Consider the following 27,131-nt stretch of genomic DNA (forward strand, 5'->3'; position numbering starts at 1 on the left):
ACTCATTTCTCTTTGTAGAAGCACCTGAAATCTTTTTGCTGGAATTTCTGAAGGCAGAGGGGTGGCACGGAGGGTAAAGATCCATCAAAGAAAGCATCAGACTCGGTGGCCAACTTACGGCATGTTTACATGAGCACCTGGAATCTGAAATGACTTAGGGGACATGTTAAGCAACCTCAGGCTAATATATCTACAGCAAAATACACAAGGTGGGAAATTCTGGTCCGGAGGAGGTATTGCTTTCCACAGCCCATGTCATCAATAACTAGGAAATGGGGGTGTTTGCAGAATTTTTCTTGAGCAGGCAAGGTTATTTATTGGCTTTAGGAGAGTCATGCAAGAACTGTGGCTTTTGAATGGAAACCTTGTGATGATAAAAGCAGTTATGTATCATTAGATATCCCCCCCACAGCTGCTTCCCAATCCATTTATTAAAACCACCCAAAAAGCACATCGCAGGCTTTGGATTTTTAATTGTGGGATATTTACTCCCATTAAAATAAGTTTTTATACCATGAAAACCCACTCTTGACACAAAGACCTTTGCAGCACCACTTCCCAGCGGGCAGAAAATGGGTGGAAGCTAATGTGAGCTGGTTTTTACCCCACGAGTGGCACGAGTGGGCTCAGCAGCATGATGCTGTGGTGGGGCTGTGACATCAAACTGCCAAGCCCGACCCCTGGACTGTGGAGTCCTGCTAGGTGGAAGTGCTCTTTAATGGGGATGCAATGGAACCTGTTGGTGTCTGCTGTTTTATTACATGGGTTGAAAATTAGTTACTAGTGTGAATGTATTTGTTCTTCATGCTGATGCTTCATATGCTCTGCTAGAAGGGTCCAAGCACATTTGTCTCGGGGCCAGGGAGTATCTTCCATCTCTCCAGATCATACGACCACAGATAGAAGTCTACAGGACTGTTCATGAGCACTTGGTCTGTCTTCACCCTCTTGCTCCAGCAGGAGAAGCAGAGTTTGCTGCTCCAGCTGCATGTTGTGCTTTCATACACAGCCCCTCTCCCCAGAGCAGGGGTGTGAGCTCTGGGCTTAAAAAATCCCAAGGTTAAATTAAAAGTGGGGTTAAGCGAGGAGATGTCGCAGGAGTAGTCACCTTTTTCTGGTTCTGAGCTCAAGTGGGTTGAGTTGCCTGTTCTTGGGGTACTGGAATAAAAGGTTTGGGGTGTTAGTGTAAAAACAGTTCAGTCCTTTGCGATGGCTGCATTGTGCCACTTAGAGGTGTCTGCTGGGGTTGGGAGGCATCTGCCATGGCAGGGTGACAGGGGCTTGCTGGCAGCCCGCCCTCAACCCCAAGCATTTGGGTTTCCCCCAGCATGGGACAGAACCTGACCCAGACTCAAATGGTTGGGTTAGAGTTTCCCGATCAGCATCCTGATAGGGCAAGCCGGGTATTCTTCAGTGGGAAACAGGTTTTCTGAAATTGAAAATTCCCAGTTAGATCTTAGGGGTGTAACTGGAGACCTGGGAATGGTTCTGCACCAGTGTGGTGCCCACTGAAAAGATTTCCCCCCGTGGATGTCAGAGGCGGCCATGCAGTTGGGTTGGTCACGCTGCATTTGCACACTCCTCAGGAGCAGGACTGCTGTGACACCTCTCTGGGGCAGCTGGGTCTGCTGGAGGGCAGCACTGCAGGGCTGCTGCAGGAAGATCTGCCCAACCTTCAGTCCTCAGCCCTGACAGTGTTCCTGCCTGGCAGGATTCACGGGGCATTGACAACCACATTAAATAAGTCAAAGCATATGACTCAGGATAGGAAGTTTGGGCTTTTCTTGGCAAAATCCCCTTTCTCTCTTGCAAAGTGTTGAAGGTGCATGAGCCTTAATATCCTACTGTTTGCACGTAAAGCTTGGGTTGCATCTACTCACCTCGCCAGGGAACAGCACAACCAGTAGCAGCTAGCAGTGAGCAAGCTGGTCTGAAGGAGCTGGAGCATGAGTAGATTCCCTCTGGAAGCACACTGCTGGGCTGAGCTGATTGTGAAGTCGGCACAGCCCCTGATGCGGGGAAAAGAGATGTGACCAAGCAGCCTGCAGCTGCTGGTGGGCATTTGGTCCTTGAGACCAGGCTAGAGCTAAAGTGGAACTGTAGGACACACGTGTCATGGTGATCCCCTGTCCCTGGTGCCTGGCAGGCTCTGCTACTCACTGCTGTAGCTGCTGCCATTGTAAGACCTGTATTGCTTAGCTGGGCTCAGCGCTGGTTTTCACACTGCTGTTGGGGAGTATCAGGGTGGGAAAGATTTGGGTTTTTTCCTTTTTTTCACGTTAGTTCTTTACAAATGCGACTTGGGAGAGAAATCCTCCAGGTTTGGCTACAAATGCCCCAGGGGAATTGATACCTCCTTAAATACCAGTTGGTTTAGAAACTGTTATCACAAAGTTATTTGTTTAAAGTGCATTAGCTGAAAGGTTGAATGTAACTGTATCTCTCTGTAAAGCACCTCACTGGCTTGACAGCACCTTGCTCTGGGCTGTGAGGACCAGGTGGAAAATGTGTTGGGATGAAGGGGAACAGCTCAACCTGCCCCATTTGGACAACAACATAGTGCTTGTGTGGACAGAGGCAAAAGAAGGCAAGTGGAGCCTGAGAATGGGGGCTGAGCTACCATCCAAACAGGACAGTGGAGCTAAGGGAAGGTCAGGACTCCAGGTCAGGTCGCCAAGCTGGCAAAAATGAAACTGGGGATATTCAGGGCCAGGAGAGATGCTCCAAGAAGTTAATCGCCACTGCGGTGGGATCTTTAAACCTCCAGGCTGGTGTCAAAGCAACCAGGCATCTGCTATAAATATGCAAGCCACGCTTCAGTCAGGGAGGAATGAGTAGGCTGTTGTACAGGAGCAAGGGAGGTGGGAGCTCCTGCCCAAATTGCTGCCCAGCAGAGCTGTTTCCCCAGAGACTCCTGCCTCAGAGCCTGTGTCGGGCCAGCACAAGGCTGGAAGGCAGCGTCTGGAGCCACTTAGCATGGCCCAGGAAGGCACAGGGACACATCTGGGGTGAAGGGTGAGGTGGAGAGGCAGGGTTGGGAATAGCGGTCAGGTGCTTTTGTTGTGTTTGGGGGAAGCAGAGCTGGATTTGTTCCACAGAAATGCATCTGCTTCTCAGCAAGTCCCTGGAGCCCAGGAGCAGAATATCCCGGTGCTGTAGTCACCAGGCAGAGCTGGGGAAGGTGGGTCCAGCAGTGGTGAGGACACCAAGGGAGGAGGGGGCACATGGAGCTTGCTAGAAGCGGCTGGTGTGTTTACATCAGCTCAAGTTGGTGCACACTCAGCTTCCCTTCACGTGAAGGATGGGTGCTTCAGAGCTGAGCAGCTGAGGTGATTTGTCCCTGTAGCTGATGCAGAAGGGTTGCACAGGCACTTCCCTCCCCCACTCCATGCATTTATTGTCCAACATTTCAAACGCTGCCGAGGTTTGGCCTGGCCGGCCACTGAGCGAGTGTGGAGGCTGAGACTTGCCCAGCTCCCTCCTGCCTAGCAGCCCTGGAGCCAGTTTGGCTCTCAGCCACCGCAGGCTCCTTCCCACTCACGTGGCAGGCAGAGCGGTGTCCCAAAGGGACCAAGCAGCAGGAATGCCAGCTGGGCCACATGTCCCCCAGCTGCAGCCACCTGCCTCAACCAGCCATGGGCTGAGGTCCCTGCCTGGGGACCCGCTTGGTTAGGCACGAGCTTGGCTGGCAGGGAAAGTGGCCTGAATCAATGGGACTTGTGCAGCCCCCAAGCTGTGCTTGCAAGGAGCACAGTGTCCTCCTCCTGCTGAACACGGCTGTGTGGGGTGCAGGATGTGGCTTGTGTTCCTGGGACTCAGGCATCAGTGTGTTCCCTCCGGGTATTGAGCCCAGCCAGCCAGGCCAGTGGCCGGCTCTTCCAGAGTCAAAATCAACTTAAAAAATCTTCCCTTTGGGATTTCACTGGCCAGATTCTTAAATGCATTTGGGATGTGGTGCACGCTGGCGATCCCCGAGGCTGCAGCGGGGGAAGGTGCTCTCCATGCCAAGAGGCTGGGAACCAAGGGATGCAGGGAGCCAAGATGGTCCCAGCAGAGCATCCCGGGTAGCCTGAGGTCCCCTCTGCAGATCTGCCAGGCCCTTGATGCTATTGCCCTTCTGAACGGGGTGCTCAGCTCATGTTCATCTCTCACCCTCTTCTTTCCTCCTACCAGCTGCTGTGAAATCAGTTTTTCATCCTTCACACACCATCGGCGGGGAGCTCCATCCTCAGCGCCTTGTCACACTGCCAGGTCTCCTGCACAGACGTCTGGCCAGGGCTACAGGACACGCTGGAGCTTCCAGAAGAACCTTTCTGGAGGGAAGCGGGGCTGGCTGTTACTGAGAAAAGGCCGGGAAAGGCTTGGTATGACTAAAAACCGGCACTGACTGAGAGCAGCTGTGAACTGGGCAGGTTGTGCTAAGTGCCACTGGCAGTGCAAGCGGTCTTGTAGGCTTGTTTAACTCGTGGGGTCTGTGTTTGTGTGAGGTACACACGAGGGTTGGGCTCTGTGCCTCGCTGGTTAGAGGAAGTAGGGGACAAACACCGAGGGTGCCGGTGAGGGTGATGAAGGAGCAAGATCCCCGCGGCTGGAGATCAATCCGGTGTTTTAACCTCTGCGGGTGGTGCCGGTCTCAGGACAGACGAGGGGTTTTCCCGGGACACGCACCGAGGCCCTTGTCGCGCCTCCACGGGAGCCGAAACCATCCGCCCCGGCCCGTGATCCCCGGGGCGCGGGTACCCGGGAGCATCCCCATGCCCCGGCCGCGGGCTGAAGCGTTCAGCAAGCCCCCCCAGCGGCGGCCGTTGCTCCCCGGTTCACATCCGGTTGGAGGCGGCTCACGGCAAACACCCGCCCCTCTCCCCCCGTGTTTCTGCAGCAGCGTGTCGCCGGCGGCTCGGGGGCTCCCCGGGGCGTTCCTTCCGCACCGGGGCCCCCCTGAGACCCCAGCGGAAAGCCGACGCGGAGCAAGGGTGGCAGGACCGGGGCGACAGAGCTTCCCCCCCAGCGCGGAGGTTCGATAAAGAGACCGGTACCCCCGCCACGCCCGCTGCGGCCCCTTTAAGCGTGTCCGTCCCGTCCCCGTTGTGTCGTGTCCCCCCCCCCGCCGCGGCCGGGCGTTGCATCAGGCACGTGCGCGCCGCCGGCCGGCCCGCGAGGGCGCGCCCCGCCCCTCCCCTCGCCGGCGGCGCGCTCGGGCGGGCGGGCCGGCGCGCGCCCCCGCGGCAGTCGCGTGGTCCCCGCGCGTCTCCATATTGCGGCGGCGGCAGGGGGGGGGGCGGGTTAACGCGGCGGGGCTCGGGGGCGCCGCGTGCGAGGGGAGTTCCCCGGCGGGGCGGGGGCGCGCAGATGGCGACGCAGGTGGAGGCGCTGCTGCCCGGCGCCCCGCTGCTGCCCGCCGAGGAGCGCGCCCTGGTGCTGAAGCCGCCGCAGGACGGCGGCCGGGAGAAGGGCGAGTCGCCCATGGGCCCCGACGGCGGTCCCGCGGCGCCGCGGCCGCCCAGCGCCAAGCAGCAGAAGGAGGAGAGCAATAACCAGGAGAAGGAGAGCCTGCTGAGGGCGGGGGGCGAGGCGGAGGACGGCGGCGAGGCGGGCGGTGCGGGGCGCCGGGAGTTCATCGAGGCCCCGCCGCCCAAGGTGAACCCCTGGACGAAGAACGCCCCCGCCGCCGCGCCGGCGGTGAACGGGCAGTCGCCTCCAGGTGGGTGCCGAGGGAGGGGGCCGGAGCGAGGTTGGTGGTGGTGGGGGGAAAAGGTGGCGGCTGAGGGGTGGTGGTGGGGGGGGGTCGGTCTCGCCGCCGACCGCGCCCGGGCCGGCCGCGCCATGCGGCACGGCGTGGGGACGGCGCCGCGCCTGCGGCCTGTCGGGGAGCGGGCCGCGGCCGGCGTGAGGGGAGCGCGGCGCGGGGTGTGTGTGGGGGGATGGCGTGTGCGAGAGAGGGGCGCGCTGGAAGTAGGAAGCGGCGGTGCCGGTCGTGGCCATGAGGCTGGGAGCGCGTGTGCGGGGGAGGGGAGCGCGGCCCGGCCCGAGCAGCGGCCATGAGGCGGCGGGGGGGCGGGGAAGGGAGGTGGGGGGCGCTGAGGCCCGGCATCGCCGCGGCGGGCCCGAGCGCGGGGCGGCCGAAGGCGCTCGGCCGCGGCACGAGGCGGCCGAAGGCGTTCGGCGGCCGGGCCCTGCCGGCGGGCACGCGGCGCCCGCCCCGCTGCTCTGCCCCCCCCTCTCTTCCCCCCCCCCCCCCCCCCCGCTCCCAGCATTCCGCCGCAGCGCAGCGGTGCAGGCAACGTGGTCGCTTCCCCGGGCGCCGCCAGCGTGCGGCTTCCCCCGGGAGCGCGGCCCGGCCCTCGCCACCGCCCCCCCGGAGGGGCCCTTCCCCGGGCCGCGGCCTGGCGCTGCCCACGTGTGCGGCGGCGGCTCCCCCGGGCGGGCAGGCCGCGCCGCCTTTCTCTGCCGACTCATGGCGGCGGGGCCGGGGGCTGCGGCGGATAAGCGCGGCGCGGCCCCTGCACGCTGGCAGCCGCGAATAGAGGCTGGCGGCGGCGTTGGTCGGGGTGGGGGAGTGTGTGTGTGTGTGTGTCCCCAAAAGGGAGCGTGTCGGGGCGGCGTGCGGCGGGGTGACGCTGTCCAAACCGTGCTTGTAACCAGCTGCTGTCGTCAGCAAAAGCTGGGATCGCAGCACGCCGTTTCCTCGGAGGTCAGGGTGGGTGTGCTGCTCCTGCCGGGAGGGCATCGCTCCTACCTGCTTCGAGGGAATCGGCGCTAAGAGGGAAGCGTGGAAGTTTTTCGCTAAGCGTCTTGTTTGGGAAAGACTCTGAAGTTTCCCGGCCTGCCGCTGTTAACTCTAAAAAGCCACACTGCCCGATATGACATCAGATTCCCGGTTACTGTACGTGTTACTGGTTTGCAAGGACTGTTACTGCCTAATGTGATGATTCATCAGAAGTATTGATCTTTGGGAGATGGACAGCTCTGCAATTTCCACCTGGAAAGCTGTCGTCTTAACGGGGAGTATAGAGGAGAAGTTTATTGTGCCAGGTAAAAGTGCATGTTCACATTGTTTGGTGGTTTGTCAGTCTACACACCAACATATGTGAAGCTTAACAGAATCCAGGACAGCCTTGCTGTCTGCGTTTGCCTCTTGTGGTATGACACAAAACCGGTCACATTGCTCCTTTGTGTGAAAGCTGTTGCTCCGTCCCACTGCCTTCTTGGGTAACAGTCCCTAGAAATAAACCAAAAGATGCAAAACTGCAAGATGGAGTGTTCCTGTTTGAGGCTCGTGTCTAAGGCGCTTCCATGTTCGTTACCAGTCCCATCGCAAAGGTGGGTGACTCATCAAAGTGTGCAGAGATGAGGCCGTCTGCCCAACGCAACCAGGGGCCCCTTGCACCTCCTGGGATGATTTTTTTTTTTGAGGGACAGTATGTCAGTAGCATGTCCACCCTATGGTAGGCTTGGGGAGTAATGCTGCAGCGCTCAGACTTCTCTTGGGCCCAGCACAAGTGTCCCAATATTCCTGAAAGCGTTTAAATAATGGAATTGGTTAGTGGCACATTTCGGGACGCTTAGCAGCAGTGAGTGGTTCCTGCAGTGCCCCAGACGCTGCCACTTGGCTCTGCTCTCTTGGGGAATTGTTTCTTTTGCTGCCTGTTCGCTAGCAGAAGAGAAAACGTGTAAAATAAACACGGCTGGTGAGCTCTCACGAGAGGCAGGCTGGCAGCTGACCTTGCCTGGCAGCCCTTCCTGCAACTACCCTCTCACCGAGTTTGCAAGCACCTGGTTCTGTCTTCTCTGCTTTGGGTGGAGGATTTCTCTGGGGAGATGCTTACCAAAAACAAGATCTGGAGTGTGAGTTTGTGTGAAAGATGGTGCTGCTGAGGCGAGTTGTGTTGTGGTAACCTCCAGGAGATGGCATGAAGGAAGCGACTCCTTTGTACGCTTGAAGGAGATTGAGAGCTTTTTTTTTTTAAAGCCTGTGAAGTCATTGCTGGATGTTTTTTTGGGTTTTCAGCAGAACTTAGAAAACCATTGCTCACGATCCAGCAGTGTTCCCAGAGCAGCACTCACGTGGTGGTGATACTGGATGTTTCCAGCCTGGATCCTGCCAGAGGTGGTGAGGACACCAAGGAGCCTAGTGAGGACAGCTCTGTAAAGATAAAGGGATCCCTCTATGACTTGTTTTACAGGCTTTGAAAGCCCTGATTTTGTTATAATGATTATATTAATTACAGACCCATAGAGCAGATTTAATGGACAAGACCTGCTCCTTAGGTGTTCGCCCATTCTCTAATGGTCTGTTGGAATTAGTGCTTATACAAGTAAAGGCTTTGAGCTCTGGCCCAGAGAAAAGAGAGAGCCGCCTTCAAGGTCTTTGAGTTTCTGCTGCCTGTGTCGGAATGTGGATAGGGAAGAGCTTAACAAATCCATCTCTGCTTGTTTTGAACTGTTTGACTTGCTGTAGCTGGGAAAGCTGGATGCACTGGGGGGCTGATGGAGGGATTGACTTCAGAAGTTGATGTTTTGCCTACCTGCCACGTTTTTTTGTGCTCATGGTTGATGGTGAGGTCTGTTAATAGGATGTTTGAATCAAAGGTTCTGCTTTTGCAGGAAGAAAGACTGTCGAAGCAAAGCTTTTCCTTGCTGCTTAACCCCTCCTCCCAAAAGCACAGCAGCATGGCAGTAAGTGGAGCGACCACTAAACTGAGGTAGACACCAGTGACACTGCAGATGCTTTAAGTGGAGTCTGAGGCTCAGCTGAAGTCGCACACCAGAAACGTTTACTGGTGTCTTGACAAGATGTGTGTTACGTTTCTATTTGTGTGTGCTTTGGAGTCAGGGTACAAGAAAGCAGAGGGAATCCTCTGAATCCTGAGACAATGCATGGTCCTGTCCTAGGTGGCAAGTACTTGACACTGCTTACTGCTTGCAAGGGATGCTGGCAGAGCTGGTAGAGATGCCTTGTTTTTACTCTAATGATTTAGTGGCAAGGTCTGTGTGACTGTCCTCTGGTTAGTACACGTTCTCTTCTTATCATGTAAATAAGTGCAGCCAGCAGACTGGCAAAGGCATGACGGTAGTGTGTGTGTGCAGCAGTGAAGGAAACATTTTCTGGCAAAAACAGCTTTGCATTTTTGGCTGTAAACCAAACTGAAACTATTTTCTAAAATTCTTCTATAGAGGAGAAGTGTGGCTTGCAGTTAAGACAGCTCGACCTTCTAGAACACGTTGTACTCCTCCGCTGTGCCCTGCACCAGGGCTGGTGCTGATGCAAGCATTGGTGCAGGCAGGTGTTAACAGCACCCCGTTTTGAAAACCTGCTGGATTTATTTCAAGAAACATTGCACCAAGACACTTGGCACTTCTTAATTTTTAAAGCCATTTACATCTTGGAAGTAAAAACACCCAGGTTTTAATGACTGGCACTGCGATTGCCAAGTTTTGCCTGCACTATTATGCCACTTTTCTTTCTGGCTGCAAACTCTCAGCGAGGAGAGAGCGGTGTATTTCCTAGTGGAAATGCAGGAGGTGTTTTTATTTCTCAAGTGGAGTTTCTTGCTTGCTGTTTGGCGCATGTGCTGGGCGGATAAGCAGTACTTTCCAGAAGGCACACCTTAGTTGCCAGCAGCAAGCACCGGAGGTTGACTGACTATTGTTCAGGGCGAGCGCATGTTGCTCTGTGCCAGAACAGAGCTGGGCTTGGCTACCAGTACTGAGAAGGTGGCAGAGGAAGATTCATTAGCTTCTCACCCCTCACTGACTAACTCCCCATAGGGCTTTCCTTGAAACCAGCCTCCAGTACAGGAGATAAGGTGTATGGGAAGCTTGTTTTACCTTTAGCATTTCTTTGCATTCAGAGTAGACATGCACATCTGCCTGCCTAGCTCCATAGTGCTGCACATGCCTGTTTCCAAAGTGTTGGGCAACTCTTGCTCTGTCGTGGCATGTAATTGTGGAGTTGTCCTGGCTGGCTGTTGCAACACAGCTGCTATCGCAGCAGGAGTCCTACCCGCACCCCAAGTTTCCTCTCTGAAATGCTGTTTCGCCCTAATCCCACAACTCACGTTTGAGTAACTCTTCCCATCTTGTTGGGGAGGATGAGGGTAACTGGAACTCACTCTCTCAAAAACCTGTGGAGGTTAGTGTTCTCTCTCCCCTGCATACCTTTGCCCCTCAGCTTTGTGCTGGACCTTTGCCCTGTTCTGCACTGTTTGTTTCGGGAAGGCCAGGGAATGCGGTGCAGCTCCCGAGGGCTGACTCACTGGCCCCAGTTGCTGGGCTTCAGCTCTTGCTTCTGTCGCGACCTGCAGTTCCAGATTGCCAGGCACAAGGTGTTGCTGGAGGAGTCTCACCAACAGTGTCCGTACCCTCGCGACTCTTCCTGTAAACTGTTTATTGCCTGTGGTGCCGTGTGAGTTCGCAACAGGATTGCACTGGGGATCACTGGATTGGGTGGCGGAAGCACAGGCTTGGGTCAGGTGTGAAGACAGCCCAAGTGCAAAAAGCAGGGCTGGGAATGGGGGCACTGGGGCTGCAATGCTCTGCTCTCCCGTCCAAATTATGACACCTGATCCTTTCGCTGCGCTTGAATAGCATGAAACTGTCCTCAGGGGAATGCCAAATGCCGGCTTGGATAGAATTAGGTTGCTCTGCACATACTTAAAACTACTTTGTAATGAATCTCCAACACCATCTCAGTGGTAGTACTTGTTTGGCTAAATAAGGAACGGGCATTTTAGTAGAAAGCTGTGCTGTCTAGAGCAGGTCGAATGTTTTAATTGTTACAGTTACTACAGCTGCAAATGGTAAGGGCTTAAAAACAACAAGGTCTTAATGAATACACTTGAATACTTCCAGAGGATGGTGATGCACCTCTCAGAGGAGCAATGCTCCCATCTCAGTAGCAGAGGTCTGGTGGCCTTGCTGTGGATATGGCAGATAACAGTGGAGCAGGGAGGGCTTTTTGTACTGCTCTTACCGTCAGTCTGGTTGGGAGTGGTGAGCTTTTTTCATTCCCAGCCATGGTACGCATGTACCTTACCACCTTCAAAATGTTAGTTATCCTCTGCTCGCTTTGGCATCAGAACCTTTGCTGACTTCCTACCAGGGACTTAAGGCTCCACACTGCTGGCTCTGTCAAATCCCTTGCCTCTGTGCACACAGAGAGCTCAGGGAAAGAGGTGCTGCAACCTGGTGATACGGGGTGGTAATGTTGGTGGTCATGCCATCTAAGTGGAGTTCTTCATGGGTGAGAAGTCGTTTCCTGAAGTATTTGAGTGCTCTGGGCACTCTGTGGATGTGTGGTCACTCCGCATTTGTCCCTTTCTTTGCTTGGGATCAGGTTCTAGTTACAAACTCATTCTGCAACTCCAGGTCCTTGTTTGTGATCTGAGTGGAGTTGGGAGACTTTTTTTCTTCCTTTTCTCCTTGTATTGAAATAACTGGCTAATCTGGAGACCTAGTACCAAATGATACAGCTGCATGACTTGGCAGGTCAGAGGAGAGGTAGAAAGAAAAGCTTTGAAGAAATTAACACGGTGCTGTGAAAATTTAAAGCAACTGCTTGTGTATTTAGGCAAAAATAATTTGTGTTCCGAACAAATAAGAACCGCATTTGGCCTCGATTAAATCAGTTGTCAGACTTCTTTGTGAGGAGACTCCCAGGTCAGGGTCGGTCCAGATTGCTGGGCTGAGCCAGAGAGGTGAGTGTGCGTGTGAAGGTCCCGCAGCTGCAGAGTAAAATCTGGCATGAGGCATTTGGTGAAAATAGGTTTGCTGATGGCAATTCCAACCCTGTGCAAGATAGGCATTTGTTTTGGGAAGGGTTGTGGAAATGGTGGTCAAGTGTCAACATGTTTCTAAACAGAGGCTCATCCTGTAATTGCAGGTTCCCAGAAGATCCTCCTAACTGCACTTTCCTCTATCAGAGTACGGGTTTGTGCTATGCTTTGGGGGGCTTCTGTGGGCAGGCTGGGGGGGGGATTGCCGTTCCTGAGGAGATCGTGCATGGTGTGTTGGAGCTCTGCTGTGTGGTATTGCACAGCTTCTCTGTGACAGTCACTATGGATCTGGCCAGGACCAAGAGCTCTTCCTGCAGCATTAAAGTGATGCTTGCAGGGGCATACTTTGTTGTGACACACAAGGAGAGGGAGGAAGGGTTGTGAACTGGCCCATCTAATACCTGCTTTGTCAGTGGTTTACCTTCAGTGTCCTTCTGAAGCAAAGCTGGCTGAGGAGCAGCAGCTTGCCTCGACACTTCTGCGTGTTGCAGTGCTGTACAGGAAGGTGCAGCAGGCAGCTGCCTTCAGTGCCCTGTGGTGGTTGGAATTTTTTTTGTTTTTGGTTTGAGTCATGTTGTTGCTTTACATGGTCACAGGTTGGAAGGGTTGGTACAGATCTCTGTTGCGGGTGGCTTGGGGCTGACGCGCGTGGGAGAGGACGCTGGTGGCCCTGGATGTATGGGATGCTCTGGCGCAACGGGTGGGGTAGAAGCCTCTGCTTTTCAAACGGGCAGTGGAGGCGGCTGTTGGTGTGACTGAGGTTTGCAGTGCCGCTTGCTCTGGTAGCACTCCGAGGTGACACAAGGCGCCCTTTGCTCACTTGATCTGTAAAGTGGCACTGCAGTTCCCTCCAGAGCGTGCGTGGTGCGTACAACGTGCTGTTGGGCGCAGCTTGCCCCGACCTGTGCTCCTGGGGAAGCGTGTTGGCTTCCTGCTGGGCACCCCTTGAAGTGGCTGGAAACAGGTCTGCAACCTGCTGCTTTAGCAGGCAGAGCTGGCCTGTGACCTGGCGACATGCCTGCGGGTGCCTCTCTTCTCTCCTGCCCGGCTCCCTAAGGTGGCCCTGGCTTCAGATGGGGCCTGGGAGAGGCACCTCTGTGCCTTGAGGTGGGTCTTGGAGGAGGAGTGTCTCTGGTGCTCTGCAGTGTGACTTGTTTGGTCTTTGGCAGGCCCCGCAGAGATCCCTTGGTGAGGGTGAGTGCCGGGGAGGCGCTGGTGAGAAATGGGGGCTCGGATGGGGCTTGTGAACCTCACGTGTCCTTGACACACGAGTCAAACCGTGATTGGAAAGCTGGGCGGGGGATGGAACCTCGCTGTGTGTCCTTCCCTCTGGGTGCCGGTGCAGCCAGAGGGGCTGTGCCTGAGCCTGGGGGGGCTCAGCACGCGTGTGGGACCCCAGCGCTGCTCTGCTCTTCCTGACCCAGGTATGGGGGTGCAGGCCCGGAGGCTCGGGGGCGGTGGGAGGAAGCAAGAGTCCGACCCGAGCGCTCAGCTGAGCATGTTTTTCCAGCTGAACAGCAGCGTGTGCTGCGCTCCTGCAGAGTGACTCTGCAGTCTGCAGGGCATGGCTGCGCTGGAAGGGATCCGCCGGCAACAGGGAGGGTGCAGGGGGCTGATTATCTCCCCTCCTTTCCTGGTAGTCATTGGGGTTTTTTGACTCGCCTGTCGGATGCGTGTGTGGAGAGAACAGAGGGTTTTCAGGGCTAGATAAAGTTGGGTTTTAAAAAGTCTGAAACACTGAGAAGAGAGAGGTGAGTTTTTCCTGACCAAATATGTGGGGAAACAAGTATGAAATGGGAAAAGCCACAAAAATGAGGAAAGGTTGGGGTTTTGTTGATGGGAAAGTAAGGGAAAATGTGTGTGGGGAGATAGGTGTCTTACCTGCCTGGGAACTGGGAGGTGCTCCCAGAAGGTGGGTTGGCTGCTCGGTACTTACTCTCTAAACAGTTTATTTGTAATGCAGATTCAGCAATCACACTGAATTCACTCTGGGTTGGTTTGGGGTTTGGTGGGGGTTCTTTTGTTTGTTTATTTTTTACATAAGTGTGCTTTTGAAAGCTTCTGGTCATTGATGCAAATGAGTGACTATTAATTTACCAAATGTTAGTTACCAGGGTATCTGGTTTGCACACTTCCAGATGATGAAGCCATTGATGGAACGAAGTAGTGAGAACATATGGTTAATAATCATCACTCACATACTTGATAAGCCAACATTCATTTCACTTCAAACTACAGGAAATTAATTTCTTCAGATTCTCCAAGGTCAGATACTCCCTTTTTTTTGCGCTCTATGCTGCAAAAGAAACACTGAGTTTACTCTTGCAAGAGACCAAGGATTCTCACCACAGTAACTTTCTAATTTCACTGTAGCCCTTTCAGATAATCACAAAGTCAGCACAGCAACAATGCCTGTTTACGGCTGCTCTCTTGGCCTTGCAGAACAAGCATATGGAAAATGAAGACTTGATGGTAATTACAAATAGCAATGCCTCATCCAGCACAAAAAGAGATACGTGAAGGAGTGACCAAAGCACTTTGCTCCACCTGTGGACCTCCAGATGAGCTTGTGTTGGCTGCTACGAGGCTGTGCAAGGGGCCAAGTAAAGGGAAAACCAGAGCAAAGAGTTAAGTGTGAAGAGTGACACCAGCGTGCATGATGCTGATAAATTATGTGACCACAGCAGCAGATACTGAAATGGGGAGATGCACATCCCAAAAATGTTGCTGGAGGTTTCTGTTTCACTCTGACTGAAACAGAAGTGATAGGATATTTGTGTACAGGATCCCACCCCACAGAACAGAAAAGCAAATCACAGAGGTGTCTCTACCATGTGCTCAGATGACAAAGCATGAGACTACACTGTCTGTAATCATATTAAATTTCACTTCCCAACTCCCAGCTAAACCTTGAGAGCTCAGGGGAATACCTAATATGATCTAATGCATCTTCTGAGTGCTCAGAAATCCTCTGCCACTGCAGAGGGTCTTATACAGAGCTGAATGAAGGGGAACTGGTGTCTTCTGGATTCCCAATCTCAGGTGCACTCTTCTAGCTTCCCTCTGCCCCTTTTTTTTAAATCGGTGACATTTGCATGCTTTGCAGGGAGGAGTTTACTGTAAGTGACCCATGTTTTTAAAAAGTAAAATTAAACCTGTAAGTACAACTGTGAAGATGACGTGGCAGATTTCAGGCAGACAACCCTCTTAAACTTCAGATGGAGCTGAAATCTAGTTGATCTAATTAACAGCAGAGAAGTGGAACCAAGCAAGGATGGAGTTTGGAGGGTGATTGGAAAAGTTGTGTGTTTGATTAAAACCAACCAGATAGCCTGGACTGGAGGTGGGGAGCATCTCAGGCTGTGAGTTTGATGATTTCTAAATCAGTTAAGAGATTTAATTATGTTGTCTTCACTGTGCTGCCTCGTGTATCCTACAGACCCCCTGCTTGGCCCTCTGCCTGTAGCCCTAAGGTGGAAAGAGCCTTGCAATTTTCAGTTTCCTAGGGTTTTCACAGGGATTTATGGCATCCCTGCCTAATTTTATGGGGGACTTTGAGGAGTTGGGGGAGGATCCTCTTTTGTGGAGAGGCTGAGTTTCTGGCTGATGTAGTGGATTCTTCTGTCTAGAAGGATCTGTTTTGCTCACTTAATGTACATGCAGAGAAGTGTGCAGTCACCCTGTCAGAGGGAAGCTCTGTCCTGTGTTGGTTTTTGCAGTGGGATCCAGTTTGCTTCTGGGCCACACCAGAGCAGTTCCTGCGTTTCAATGGGAGTCTTTAAGACATGTTAATTTTGCTTTGCTGTGCCTGAAGTCTTTACTGCCTGTTCAATAACCCAAGTAGCTTAAGGAACAGTTTGGGCAGGATGACTGTGGTGGTTGGGCTCAGGCTCAGTGTAGGGTTGGTGTCCTGGAAGGCCAGAGACTCCCTGCAGTGTCATTTCAGGCTTACCAGTGATTAAAGGATGTGAAGCAGAGAGCTGGGTCACCAGCTGCTTGGTGGGAACAGTAATCGGGCACCTTTAGGGTGCCATGTACTTTCTCTGTGGCTTATCATTGGCTGCGTAAATAGGAGTTGGGGCTTGTGGTTGGAGTAGTGACACTTTGCTGCTTGTCCATTTCAGCGATGAGGGAAGAAGGGGTTAATGGGAGAGAACACCCAGTGTTTGTTCTCTCCAGTGCAAGCACTGATAAGTGGATGGGAGAAAAAACAGCCGTGACCTTACAGTTATTCCTTGTGTGCCTGTGCGTGTGTGAGTGTTGGATTCACGGTGCTGTCTGTTTGGAGAACTCTCATTTCTTTTCTGGTCAGACTGACCAGATGCATTCCCCTGCACCCTTTTGGCATCTCTGGTGCTTGGAGAAGAAACCCGAACTCCCTTCCAGGCAGATCTTGGAAAGGTCCTGTTGCTGGGCACAGTTCTGGTCCCGTTGGTGACTGTTCAGCCAGAGTCGCAGCCCTGCGTGGTCAGCTCTGCTCCCCTTCTGTCCGGAAGAGACTGAACATCAGCATTAAGGTACAGATTTAGCTTGGTGTGTGGTGTGAAGTTAAACCTAGGGAGCTATCTCAGACAGATAATGCTTTGGTTTTGGAGTAGGTGATCTTTTCCAGGGGTGTTCCTCTTGCAGCTCGGTGATGCTGGAAATCTTTTCAAGCCCATGAAGTTAGAGAGGCACCCCAGCTGTGCTTCACTGAAACCACAGTCATTTATACACCAAAAATCTATTTCAAGCGTTTGTTTCCATGTGGCTTGTGGGAAATCAATGCTAGAGCTTACATTGGCTGTAGCTTTTCAGCCTCTTAACGTAGGTGATGGGGTTGTCTGAGAAGGAATCAAGCCGCTCCTCTGGAATAGAGAGCAGGAGACTGCTTACCAGCATCCATTGGTCTGGATACCCTTGCAGAGAAGGTGATTTGGGAGCTGATAAAATCTACTGTAGCTTTTTATCTTTTTCTTGCACAGAACTTAGGGTGTCTTAGGTTAGGGTTGCTCCAACTGGCTTGGATCTTTTACCAGTCTCAAGCTTTGAGGGGATGAAGATACTTCTTATTACAGTAGCTGAGTGTTGCTCAGATGTGTGAGAGGTGTTTGCATGGACCTGGCAGTTGGGGAGTGTTGAGAAGATCTGGGTGCCTGAGAGCTGGACCCTCCCTGAGCCTGCTTGGCAGGTAATAAAGGAGGGGAGCAGGAAGCAAGCAAGCTTTTGTGAGGGATGTAATTGGCTATGTTAATCTTTGGGTTTGGAGTTTCTTGCTTTACTACTTTTTCCTAGAAGGGGGTGAGGTCTGCTCCGTTAAGTGTTGCTTTGAAGAGGCCTGTAACTCTGTCAGGAACTGGTGCAGGTACTGCCCTGGCCTCTCACGGGAGCGGAAGAGATTTGAGCAGAGCTGGTCTCTTGGCAGCAGATGCTGGACTGTGTAACTTGGACCTTTTCCTTGCCTGAGCTGTTTGCACTGGGAGGGCTGCTGTTGTAGCCAGAGAAGCAGAACTGAATCGTCCTTGTTGGGTGGTGGGTCAGGTTAGGAGAGACCCCCAGAAATCCTGCTGTCCACCAGCATTTCCCTTCCCCATCTCCCTCCAGGGCAGCCAGTGCAGCCCTGCAGCTTTCAAGCCTTGGTGACCGAGTTCTGCTCGAGTATCAGCTGCCAAGTCCCCATGTGACCTTGGAGAGGTCATTTGTTTGCTGACACCCGAGTCTTTTTGTCTGCAAAATGTAGAAGATAATTGAGTTACAACTTCATGTGTTGAAAGCCAGACCCAATCAGCTGGTGTCTTCCTGTAGCAGTGGCAGTGTGGATGGACCCTGTGTCCTGCTGGACCTGCCATCGTGTGTGCTTGTACCCGTGTGTGCAGAGGAGTGGCCCTTGCTTGGCACACTGATGCAGTGGTGCTAATCTGTGCTTTGGTGACAGGCAGGTGACATCCACAGTGCACTGAGGATGTCTTTTCCCCTGGTTTGGAGAGCAGAGGGGTGATGGCAGTGGAGGGCGATGGGTTGTGGGGAGCTGGCTCTTGCTGGTGCTGAGCCTGCGGCCGTGCTGCCCCTCTTGGCAGTTACGGCTGTGGGTTGCTGTAATAACGAGTCAGCATTTCTCTTGCATCAGGGCTAATTGAGCTGCTGTTCAGCTGCTGTATCCTGGGCCCTGCTGGGAAGAAGCAGCGTCTGTGACGGAAGAGGGGCACTGGTGGCAGGAGGGCTGGGGACGGGGAGCAGGTGATGGAGGCCACTTCTTGGCCATAGCTCCTGAGCAGGGAGAAGACAGGTTTGCTGTGAGGGTGTTCAGATTTGGCACTGAAGTACAGCTGGTGGCAGAGCCCAGTTAGCAGTGGGCTTCCGCAGTGATCAGAGTAGCAGTGGAGGGGCGATACAGGCTTGTAACTGGGGTAGGCTTCCTGGACCTGTCCCAGATACCTGAATAGCAGTGCTGGCCAGATAGCCCCTGGGGAGGGGCTATGTGTGTGGTTCAGCATCAGCTTTTCTCTTTAAATGCCCCATTTTAGCATACTATCTTCTCCTGTGTTTAAAAATACCACCAGGCAAAACTTGGGATTTGGCACCCACCCCCAATGCCACCTAAAACGAGGACAACTGCCCTCAATTTAATTATGTCTCCTGGGTATTGGTGTGGAGAGCAAGCACCTCTGCCATGTCTGCACCCTCACGTGACAGTCCTGAAAGGGATGCTTCGTGCCTGTCCCGACATCCTGCCAGCTCTGGCACACACACTTGACCTCCTGCTTGCTTCTTCCTCCATCCTTGTTTGCTGATGACAGAGAGATTCACAGAAAGTGGTTTCCTCTGAGTTGCAGGCTGTGTGGATAATGTACGGAGCTGTGTAGGGCTGTACAGAGCTTGGGAAATACCAGGCTGGGCAGAGGCTGGTGCTACAACAAAGAGATGGCTGGTGCCTGTGGTGATGATAATCCCTCTGTTCAGATGCCAATTTTTCCAGGTTTTGGGTTCATGCAGAAAAACAAAGTGTCTCTGTGCAAGAAGAGGAAGGAAACATGAGACCAGAGGGCCTAAATTTCCTGGGTCTTCCTTGCTTGCATCGCGATACTGTTACTTCTTGTTCCTTCCCACTTGGCTGCCTGGGGCCTGTTGTGTGTAGGCCCATGGGACAGGCTGGATTTGGCTGGGAGGTGTGGCGCAGGCAGGGGCAGAGCTGCCTGGCTCGCACATGAGGAATGCCTGCTGCAGCACAGGTAGCTGGTCAGATGGTGGAGAGCTGCAGAGTATCATCCTCTGCAGCATCTGTCCTGAATCGGGATACTGGGGATCGGGGTGCCTTGGGGGTAAGCACAGTGGTGCGTGTGGTAGAGGAGGAATCAGTGGGGATGGTTTGCTGGCTTTGGCTTCTTGTGTTGGGACTTTGCTTGAGCAAAATCCCAGCCTGGTGTCTGTGCATAGGTCCTTCATGTTTGGTTTGGGTTTTTTAAACCTTGGGATCGCTGGGAAGGGAGCTGACCTGGGAAGGGAGCTGACCTGGACAGGCAGCTTCAATCCTGCAGCGTACTAGGTGGGCCCCTTGATGAGCAGTCCCACCAGTTTATCTTTGCCCCGCCAGCCACATGTGTTTCTACCTCTTTCCCCACTATGGCTTTCTTGGGAAAAGAAAGCACTGCCTGATTTAGCCTTCTCCTGGGCACCTCAGGTGCTGCCCTTAATTGGCAGGCTAATTTCTAATCTAGTCACTTGTTCTTGCAAAGGAAGATGGTGTCCCAAAGGGTCGTTGTGTCTGGCAGTCCCTGGCCAGCCCTGGTGCGTACCTGTCCTCACAGCAACCCTGTTTTTCAGAAGAGCCAAGTTCTGCAGACTCATTGCCATGTGCTTGTTCTTGGCAGTGGATAAAGCTGCCCACAAACTGAGCATTCTGGGTCTCTTCTCTGGAGAGCTTGGAGTCAAGTCTGCATGAACTGCAGGCTGGCTTTCGTGTGTGGTCCTTGCTTTCTTCCTGACCTAAGCAACCGAGGAGTTTCCTCTGCATTTCTAGTAAATCTGCTATCAAGCTGTTGTGGCTAAGCCCAAGAGAAGCCAGGTGAGCCTTCAGACACATGCCTAGAGCTGGACAGGACAGTGGGGGATGTAGCAGTGAGCTGAGCAGAGACCTTGAGGGAATGCAAGCTTGGAGTTGCGTTGATGGCATGACTGATAGGAGATGTCCCTGAGGGGTCCCTTGGAGTTAGTACCTGATTTGATGGTGGTTATGGTTTCTAGAAGAGGGTAGCCTGGACCACTTGTGGATGGCTGGTTGGGCAGGTGGCTGGTCAGGCTGTTGATGAAGAGGTGGTTGGACAGCCTAGTAGGAATGCAAACCAGAGAACTGTATCTGGCGGCACATACCAAGGGGAGTGGTTGCCAAGGCCTGTACTTGGCTGGCACAAAGACATTCCTTTTCTCAGCCTTTAATAATAAAAAATAATAATGTAAGAAAAGTGGGGTTTTTGTAATAGCCATTACAGCTATTAATCACATTAATCAGGGCTTCTGCCTTGTTCCTCTGCAGGGAAGTTGTCTGGGAGTTGCCCGAGTAAGGAAGTGCAGAAATTGGTTCTTGTTTGGGACCTGTTAGATCAAGTACAGGGTGTTTCTACTCACTGTTGTAGGAGTCTGGTGGTGTTGGCAACCATCACGGAACTACAAGATGTTTGGATGCACCTGGGTGATGTGCTGGTGGAGGGTCGCAGTAGAGCATTCAGTTTGTGGAGGATTCAGACTGGTTGGTGCTTGGAGGATTTTCTGGATGTTGGGTTTTCCCTGAGGTGGTACCTTCAGTATAACCACAGCCTGTAACTCTGTGTGATGTCTGAGGGATTTTCTATTTGTCATTTTTTTTCCTTCTGTTGCTTGTACGTGGGATGAAAGCATCCCTGCCTGAGGATGCCTCGAAGACAGCGTGTTGTCAAAGGTAGATAAATAGGAGCTCTTTGATAGAGGCGTGTTTTTGCTGTTTCTGCATTGGTTGAGCCCGGGCCAGAGAGCATTGCCCTGTCCAAGGGGTAGTCCTTGCTGCAACTCTTGTGACTTTTCAGCTGAATGTGTGTTTTGGGCAGCTGATAAGCAGGAGCCAGGGTCCTGCCCCTGTCCTAGGAGGACCTTGGCTTGCTGGCAGCTTCCCTTCCCCGTCTTACGAGTTTCTTGAAGAAAACATCACTTTTGAAAGAGCAGTACACTGTTTCCACAGCTCCTTGGGGCATTCTCTACACATGCTATCCTGTGTGCTCCTCAACAGCACAAATACTTCATCTGATCCTTCCCAGTTTGTTCAGTGAACATCTTCCTCCTAGCAACAAATCGGGCCCATCAGGAGGAGGACCTGTACCTCTAACTGGAAAGAGCTCGGGGTTGGAAAAGTTGAGTAATCTGTTTTGTGATCTGAAACTCCAGCAGCGCTGTGCAATAGGCTGTGCTTGCTGGCAGAGCCACCTGAGACGGGAAGGTGAAGGCGTTCCCTGGGGTGATGCATGATGTGCCAAGGCACCGGGTGCCCGTTGGCTGATGGGTGCCTGTTCCCTGGTATAAGTGCAGCGTTGGAGCCAGGCACAGATCAGTGCCCCTTCTAGTTGTGAAAACCAAGAGCCGTTGGGGGGAAAAGCTTGTTCTGCTTTTTGCTTTGGCTGCTGCCTGAGCAGTCACCATGTTAGATGTTCTCAGTGCAGGCTTCCATCTGATAATGCTGGCCAGGGGCAGCTTGGGGGTGCCACTCACGAGCTTGTTGTGTGGACCTTTGTACATCTCATGATGTACACTGTATTCCTCGCTGCTGTCTGTTAGACACTGTCTGTTAGAAGCCAATATAGAAGGTTATTTATGAGAGCAGTACAATCAGGTAAACAGTCTCCTTCAAAATCTGTCTCACAACAAGTGGTTGAATTGAGGTGGGTTCCAAACTGGATTGATGTTTAACTTGGGATACTAAGAAAATACTTCCTCTGTTTAGCTAAAGCAAACAAATCAAGAGAGGAGGGACCTTTTAAATGTGATTCGCACTCCAGCTGCAGCTAATATTAATTTTTTCTTTTTTTTTTTCTTTTGCAGATATATTTCCAACCGACGGCCAGTCTGGTATGTATTAATTAACAATGGAGTTCTTCAAACCTCCCCTTCCCATGCAGTGCACTTCTCTTTCTACAGAGTCCACGCTGACCAAATTTAGACCAGCACAGGGATATGTACAGGGATATGCAATAGATGTTAATCTAAAAACCTTCAAAACACCAAAAAAAAAAAAAAGCGAAGCAAAGAGATAAAGCTACAACCAAAACACCCAAAAAGCCCAAACAAAAAAATCTTCCTTTAAAAAAAAACAACCCCAAACAATAAAGGCCTCTCTAATATTCCACTGTTCCTGTATGGCAGTGACATTTTATGCTTTCATGTAGTGATGACTGCAACTGCTGGAAGGTTAACTTTCCTCCCATGGCAGATCTGGGTGTCTGGGGTGAAGGAGTTTGAGGACTTGTAGGTCTTGATCATCACATGTAACTGAAAACGCTGACATCTCAAGATGTAAAGGTAACTTGTAATGGCTACTATTCGCCTGTATGCTAGATATGTACAGCTGGATGTGTCCCTGGACATGGAGAAGTATATTTGAATTTGCAGTACTTTGGAAAGATGTGGACGTCCTCCTCAGCCTGTTCAGTCTGTGTGTTGCTGCTGGGTATGGCAGGTAACGGCAGCCAAGATACACAGAGCGTTGCAATCAGTGCAAAACCAATGAAAACTCCCTGGCCCCAGGTGTGTGTGCAGCCTTGCCAGGAGGGGCCCTGCAGAAAGGATCGGGCTCTTTGAGAACCTTGAGAGGGAGGGGGGCTTATCTAGCTTGGGGTCCCAAATCAGAAAGGGGATGTAGGTTTTTGAAAGCAGGTGATCTCAGTTGATGATCTCAATTCTTGTCTTTCCTAAACTGCCAGGAGCTTTTCATCCAGGTTGATGTTGTTGACATTCCAAGACTGAAGGAAAGGTTTATGTTTTACCCAGTGATACCAAGTCCAGTCAGTAAGACCCTGTTATTTCAGAGCTGTAGTGCCTCATGGAGCTGTCCTGAGGTAATGACATTGGGAGTGGGGGTCAGTGCCTGGCTTGGCCTTGTGCAACGTCGGGCATGTCACTGTCCACCTCCTACCTGCATCGTTGTCTTTGCATGGGGTCACATTTCCCCAGCTCATGTAGTAGTGTGAGGAAAAATGGCTGCTGATTGTGGAGGCATTGTGTGGCCAGGATTTGGAAGTATGGAAATCGGCTCCTTAAAGCTGATTTCAGCAAAATTAACTCACTGGTTTTGAGTGGTCTGGTGTGACATTAGAGACAGTGTAATTCAACTTCATGAACAGAACAGATGACTGAAAGTTGTGTGTATGTAAGTTTCCAGAGCTTTAGCTAGCTGATAAGGCTGTGGTATATAACTAAATCCAGTGGAGCATTGCAGAAGATGCCTCTATAGGTGTGGGAGAAGTAACCCATGTAGTAACCCCACCCATTTGTAAGGTTTTTGTGGCTTTCTTGCTTTCAGGATGTGACTGAAAAATTAAGACTGGTTTTGAAGGAGCAAATGTATATTCCCATGTGTCAACTTCCCAAGAGGCTTTTCTCTACCCTGCAGATCTAAGATCTGTGTACCTGTGTTGGGTTTTGTGTGCCTGTGCTGCAGGCACAGGACCTCATAGAGGTCCTTTGGTTGGCACAACTCTATCCTCTGCTTTGCAGCTGGTGGGGGACCTTCACAGCTGCCTCCAGGGTGGGGCATGAGTGTGTATCTGCAGCAGATGATAGCGTTTCAGTGAGTGCACGTTGTGTGTCAGTAGTGCTGGAGAGCTTGGGGTTTTTTACCATGTTATATTTTTGAGGAGATAAATAAAAGCTTAAACAGGGTGCCTCATAATGGTAGGCAGGAGAAAGGACTTGCTGCTTCTTCAGAAGGCAGTGCCAGTGCTGTGCTTTTTCTTCCTGTGTACTGGGTTTATCTGGGAGCCCTCGTGTCTCCAAACAGGGTGAAGTGTGAGCGGGGCAAGTGAAGGCAGGGTGGCACTGCTGGCAGGGGGAGCAGGCTCGCCTGGAGCACTCCTGCTCCTAGTATCAGTTGGGTTTGACTCCCTCACCTCCCTTGCATTGCTTAGGTGGTTGAACGAGTTCATTTGCTCAGGTCTGTTACTGCAGCTCACCAGGACTTGCCCTTTTTTTTTTAAAAAAAAAAATGTTAATCTTGTGAGGCCAGGTGGGTCTGTGTGGCTGGTTTCCCCTTTGGGTGAGAAGTTTGCTGCTCTGCCCAAGGAATTGGTTAGTGTAGTGATGGGGGATGCAGAGTTGAGAGTTGGGACTTGCAAAGGTGGGGAGCCTGTGCCAAAAATCAGCCATTTTGTAGGCAGAGCAGCTGCAGCATGCCCCAGAGCATGTTCCTGCTTGTTACTGAGTGGATGCTGGAGGTGTTCTGCCCTCAGCCTGGTGTCACATGCAAGCGCTGTGGAGGTGGAAGGGCAGCAGTGTTTGCGTCCCAGTTACCTAACAGCGTTTGGAAATAAAGCTGTTCTCAGAGAGAGGTGACTGACTTGCCTTCTGTCTAGCACAGCAGTTCCTCGGTCCTCTCCCACACCCAGGATTTGGCAGCTGTAGGGTGCTTTTCAGAAGAAGCTACTTCAGACCTCGTGATCTGGAGTTCAGGTGGAAGGCTGAGAGACTTTAACACCCTTGAGAGATGCAGTACTGGGTTTAGCAGTGCGGTGGCAGAGCAGAGAGCCAGACCTCTGCTGTTAGAGGAAGGCTATGAAGACATGACTCCACCCAGACCTCTGTGGACACCTAGCCCCTCTGCAAGGCTGCTGAGGCTGTCCCTGTCCCAGGAGTTGTTGCATGGGATGGTGAAGCTTGCTGCATGCTAAGGAAATGCGTTTGTTTTCTTTAAATACATCTCCTATGAGCTTTGTAGGCTTTCCTGTTGCGGTTGATGAGGAGGTAACCTCCTGGCATGGTACACCACAGCCAGCCCTCTCAGCCTTTAATACTCTTGCCTCTTATGGGGCTGCCTCTGGGCAACTTAATTGCTTTTTTCTGTGCATCTGCTGTGCCCTTGTTGAAATGTAGAGACCAGAGCTGGCTGCATGGTGCAGTTGTGGACGTGCTGGTGTTAGCACAGCAGTAGCAAGTGATGCTCTGCCTTGGTCTTCCTACTCCTGATGATTTTTACTTTTTTTTTTAAATTCTTTTGCTGTACCCTGAGATGATCACTTTGGATAATTGTCATCAGTGGCTGAGAGTTATAAATGCCACTTTGAATTGAGTGCTGTGAAGCTCTTCATAAAGAGATGCAGGTGATGCTGTCGCTTCAAGGAAGTGGGTTTTAATCCTTTATAAGGAAAAAAGGGTACTTTTTTAGGGAAAAAGTGCTGCATTGAACTTGCTTATTTCTTCATAATTAATTTTTCTTTTAGCTGGTTGTTCCAAATTAATTTAGGAAGACTCATTCATATTATGTAGTCTTACTCTTTTATGTAGTCTTACTCCTTTTTTTTTTGTGTTTCACTACCATCTGAAGCAGTGGATGGGAGAGTGTGATTTGTGCAGCAGGATCCCTGTGGCTGTGCATCCAGGAAGGAACTTAGCAGTATTTGATATATCAAAGTTAAGAAAGAAAATCTTGAATGTCAGTGCCATTGGCTTATGGTGGGGGCATGAGTGAAGATGATGTATCTTCTGCTTGGAGAGCATGCCTTAGAGGCAGCTTGGTTGAAGTACAGTAATCCTTCAGTAGCAGAAAAGGAGCCTTTCTGCCTGCTCTCACCAGTCACAGGGGTATTTGGCTGCTGCCTTGGGGTTACAGTTTTAATGCTCTGGATTTGCCAATGGGAAGAAGCCCCCATACCTGTGCTTGGTTTAACACAGTGGGCAGGGGTCTGTAGGATTCAGCTTGTTTCTGGATAAGCTCTGCTCAGTGGGTGACCTGGGTCTGGCCTCTCTGAATTCCTGGGAGTGTTGATTGCACCTAGTCCTACCACCAAATCGCCGTTGCTTTCCCCCCACCCTGACTGATGGGGCTGCATTTCTCCCTGGCTTTGCTTTCCCTGCCTTGTGCTGCTCCACATCCCTTATCTGTATCCAGTCAGGGATGTAGGTTTGCAGCTGACCTGGTATGGGCTTCAAGCACAAGATCTGGTGATCACTTTTGTAAGTGACTCCTGCAGAGGAGATATATGCAGGTCCTTCCTGCTGAGATTGCTCTGCAGAAGCAGCCAGAGCCAGCTACAGGAATTACAACAGGGAGAAGCTGAGAATGATGGTATTTAAATGACTTCACGATCTCCTTGCTAGACACCAGGTTTCTGGCTCTCCTTTGAGATGACAGGTTTTCCAGAGGCGTGTTTCCTGCAGAGTTTGCACCTTTGCCTCATACGACCCCTCACCCCCTGCGCTGGCATGGGCAGGGGGAGCTGTGCAGCCCCCTAGACAGTGCTCAGGCACAGAGCTGGAGGGGCTTGTGGCAGCCACTTGGCTCTTGGTTCTGTTAAATATTTACAGTGAGACATACCAGATGCTCCACAGGAATGGTTTTGTCGGTTTCCAAGTCCCCAGATGCAGTTGCAGAAGAGGCTGACAGCCATTAAAGGGATCACTTCAGTACCACACCCTGCATTCGGCAGTGACACGGCGACCTCTTCGTGCTCATGCTGCAGGCACTGCTGGTTGTGCTGTCTCATCAGCTGCAGTGGGATGCAGGGGGAGAGCACCCCTCTGATGATGACAGGAGATTAATGATGTCTGGTCTTCAGGCTTTTTCTTTTCGTTCCTTTTTGCCTTTGTCGAAGCTCTTCCACTGCAGTGAGAAGGGGAGCAGGTGATGCTCTTGGCTTTTGCTTCCAAACACCTGAAAAAGAACCTTATCCCTGTGGTGGTGGCATGTGTGTGACTGCTGCATGGCAGAGGCAGCCTGTGCTCCGTCGCCGTTCTTGGCATGGCCGTGTCTGTCTTGCTTGCTCATCTGCTCTGTGGAGAGAGGGGTGGGCTTATCCAGATGAGGCAAACCCCCATGCTCAGACCCTTGCCAGCCTGGGCATGCAGAGGCCAGCAGCTGGAGCCTTGCTGCTGAATGCCACCCCTGAACTGGTCCCACTGGTCAGGATCCCAGTGTGCCTCCTGCTTTTGAGATAAGGTCCAGGACCTTGGGCTGGGCCCTGTTTGTTGCTCTTGGTGCTTATCAGCTTTTGCTGCTGACAAGGTGACCTGCTGTGCAGCAGTGAGGATGGGGAGGAAATGTCCCCCCCAACACAGGGGCCTGGCCTCCTGGGACAGCCTGTGCGTGGGCTGGCACCCCTGTGCCAGGCATCCCTGTTGGGTGCTGCAACTCCTGGCCTGACCAGGGTC

General features: G+C 52.2%; 1 protein-coding gene across 1 annotated transcript in view; it reads left to right on the plus strand.

Moving 5' to 3' along the window:
- Positions 1 to 5,489: 5,489 nt before the first annotated feature.
- The window catches only part of LARP1 (La ribonucleoprotein 1, translational regulator), a 46,351-nt gene continuing 24,709 nt past the window's right edge, over positions 5,490 to 27,131 (plus strand). The window contains exons 1-2 of the mRNA XM_084268858.1: positions 5,490 to 5,701; positions 21,816 to 21,842. The gene's annotated coding sequence lies outside the window, so the exon portion shown is untranslated. The remainder of the gene's footprint in view (positions 5,702 to 21,815; positions 21,843 to 27,131) is intronic.

This window comes from Gallinula chloropus (assembly GCF_964237585.1).
Source record: "Gallinula chloropus genome assembly, chromosome: 10".
In the NCBI taxonomy this organism is placed as follows: Eukaryota; Metazoa; Chordata; class Aves; order Gruiformes; family Rallidae; genus Gallinula; species Gallinula chloropus.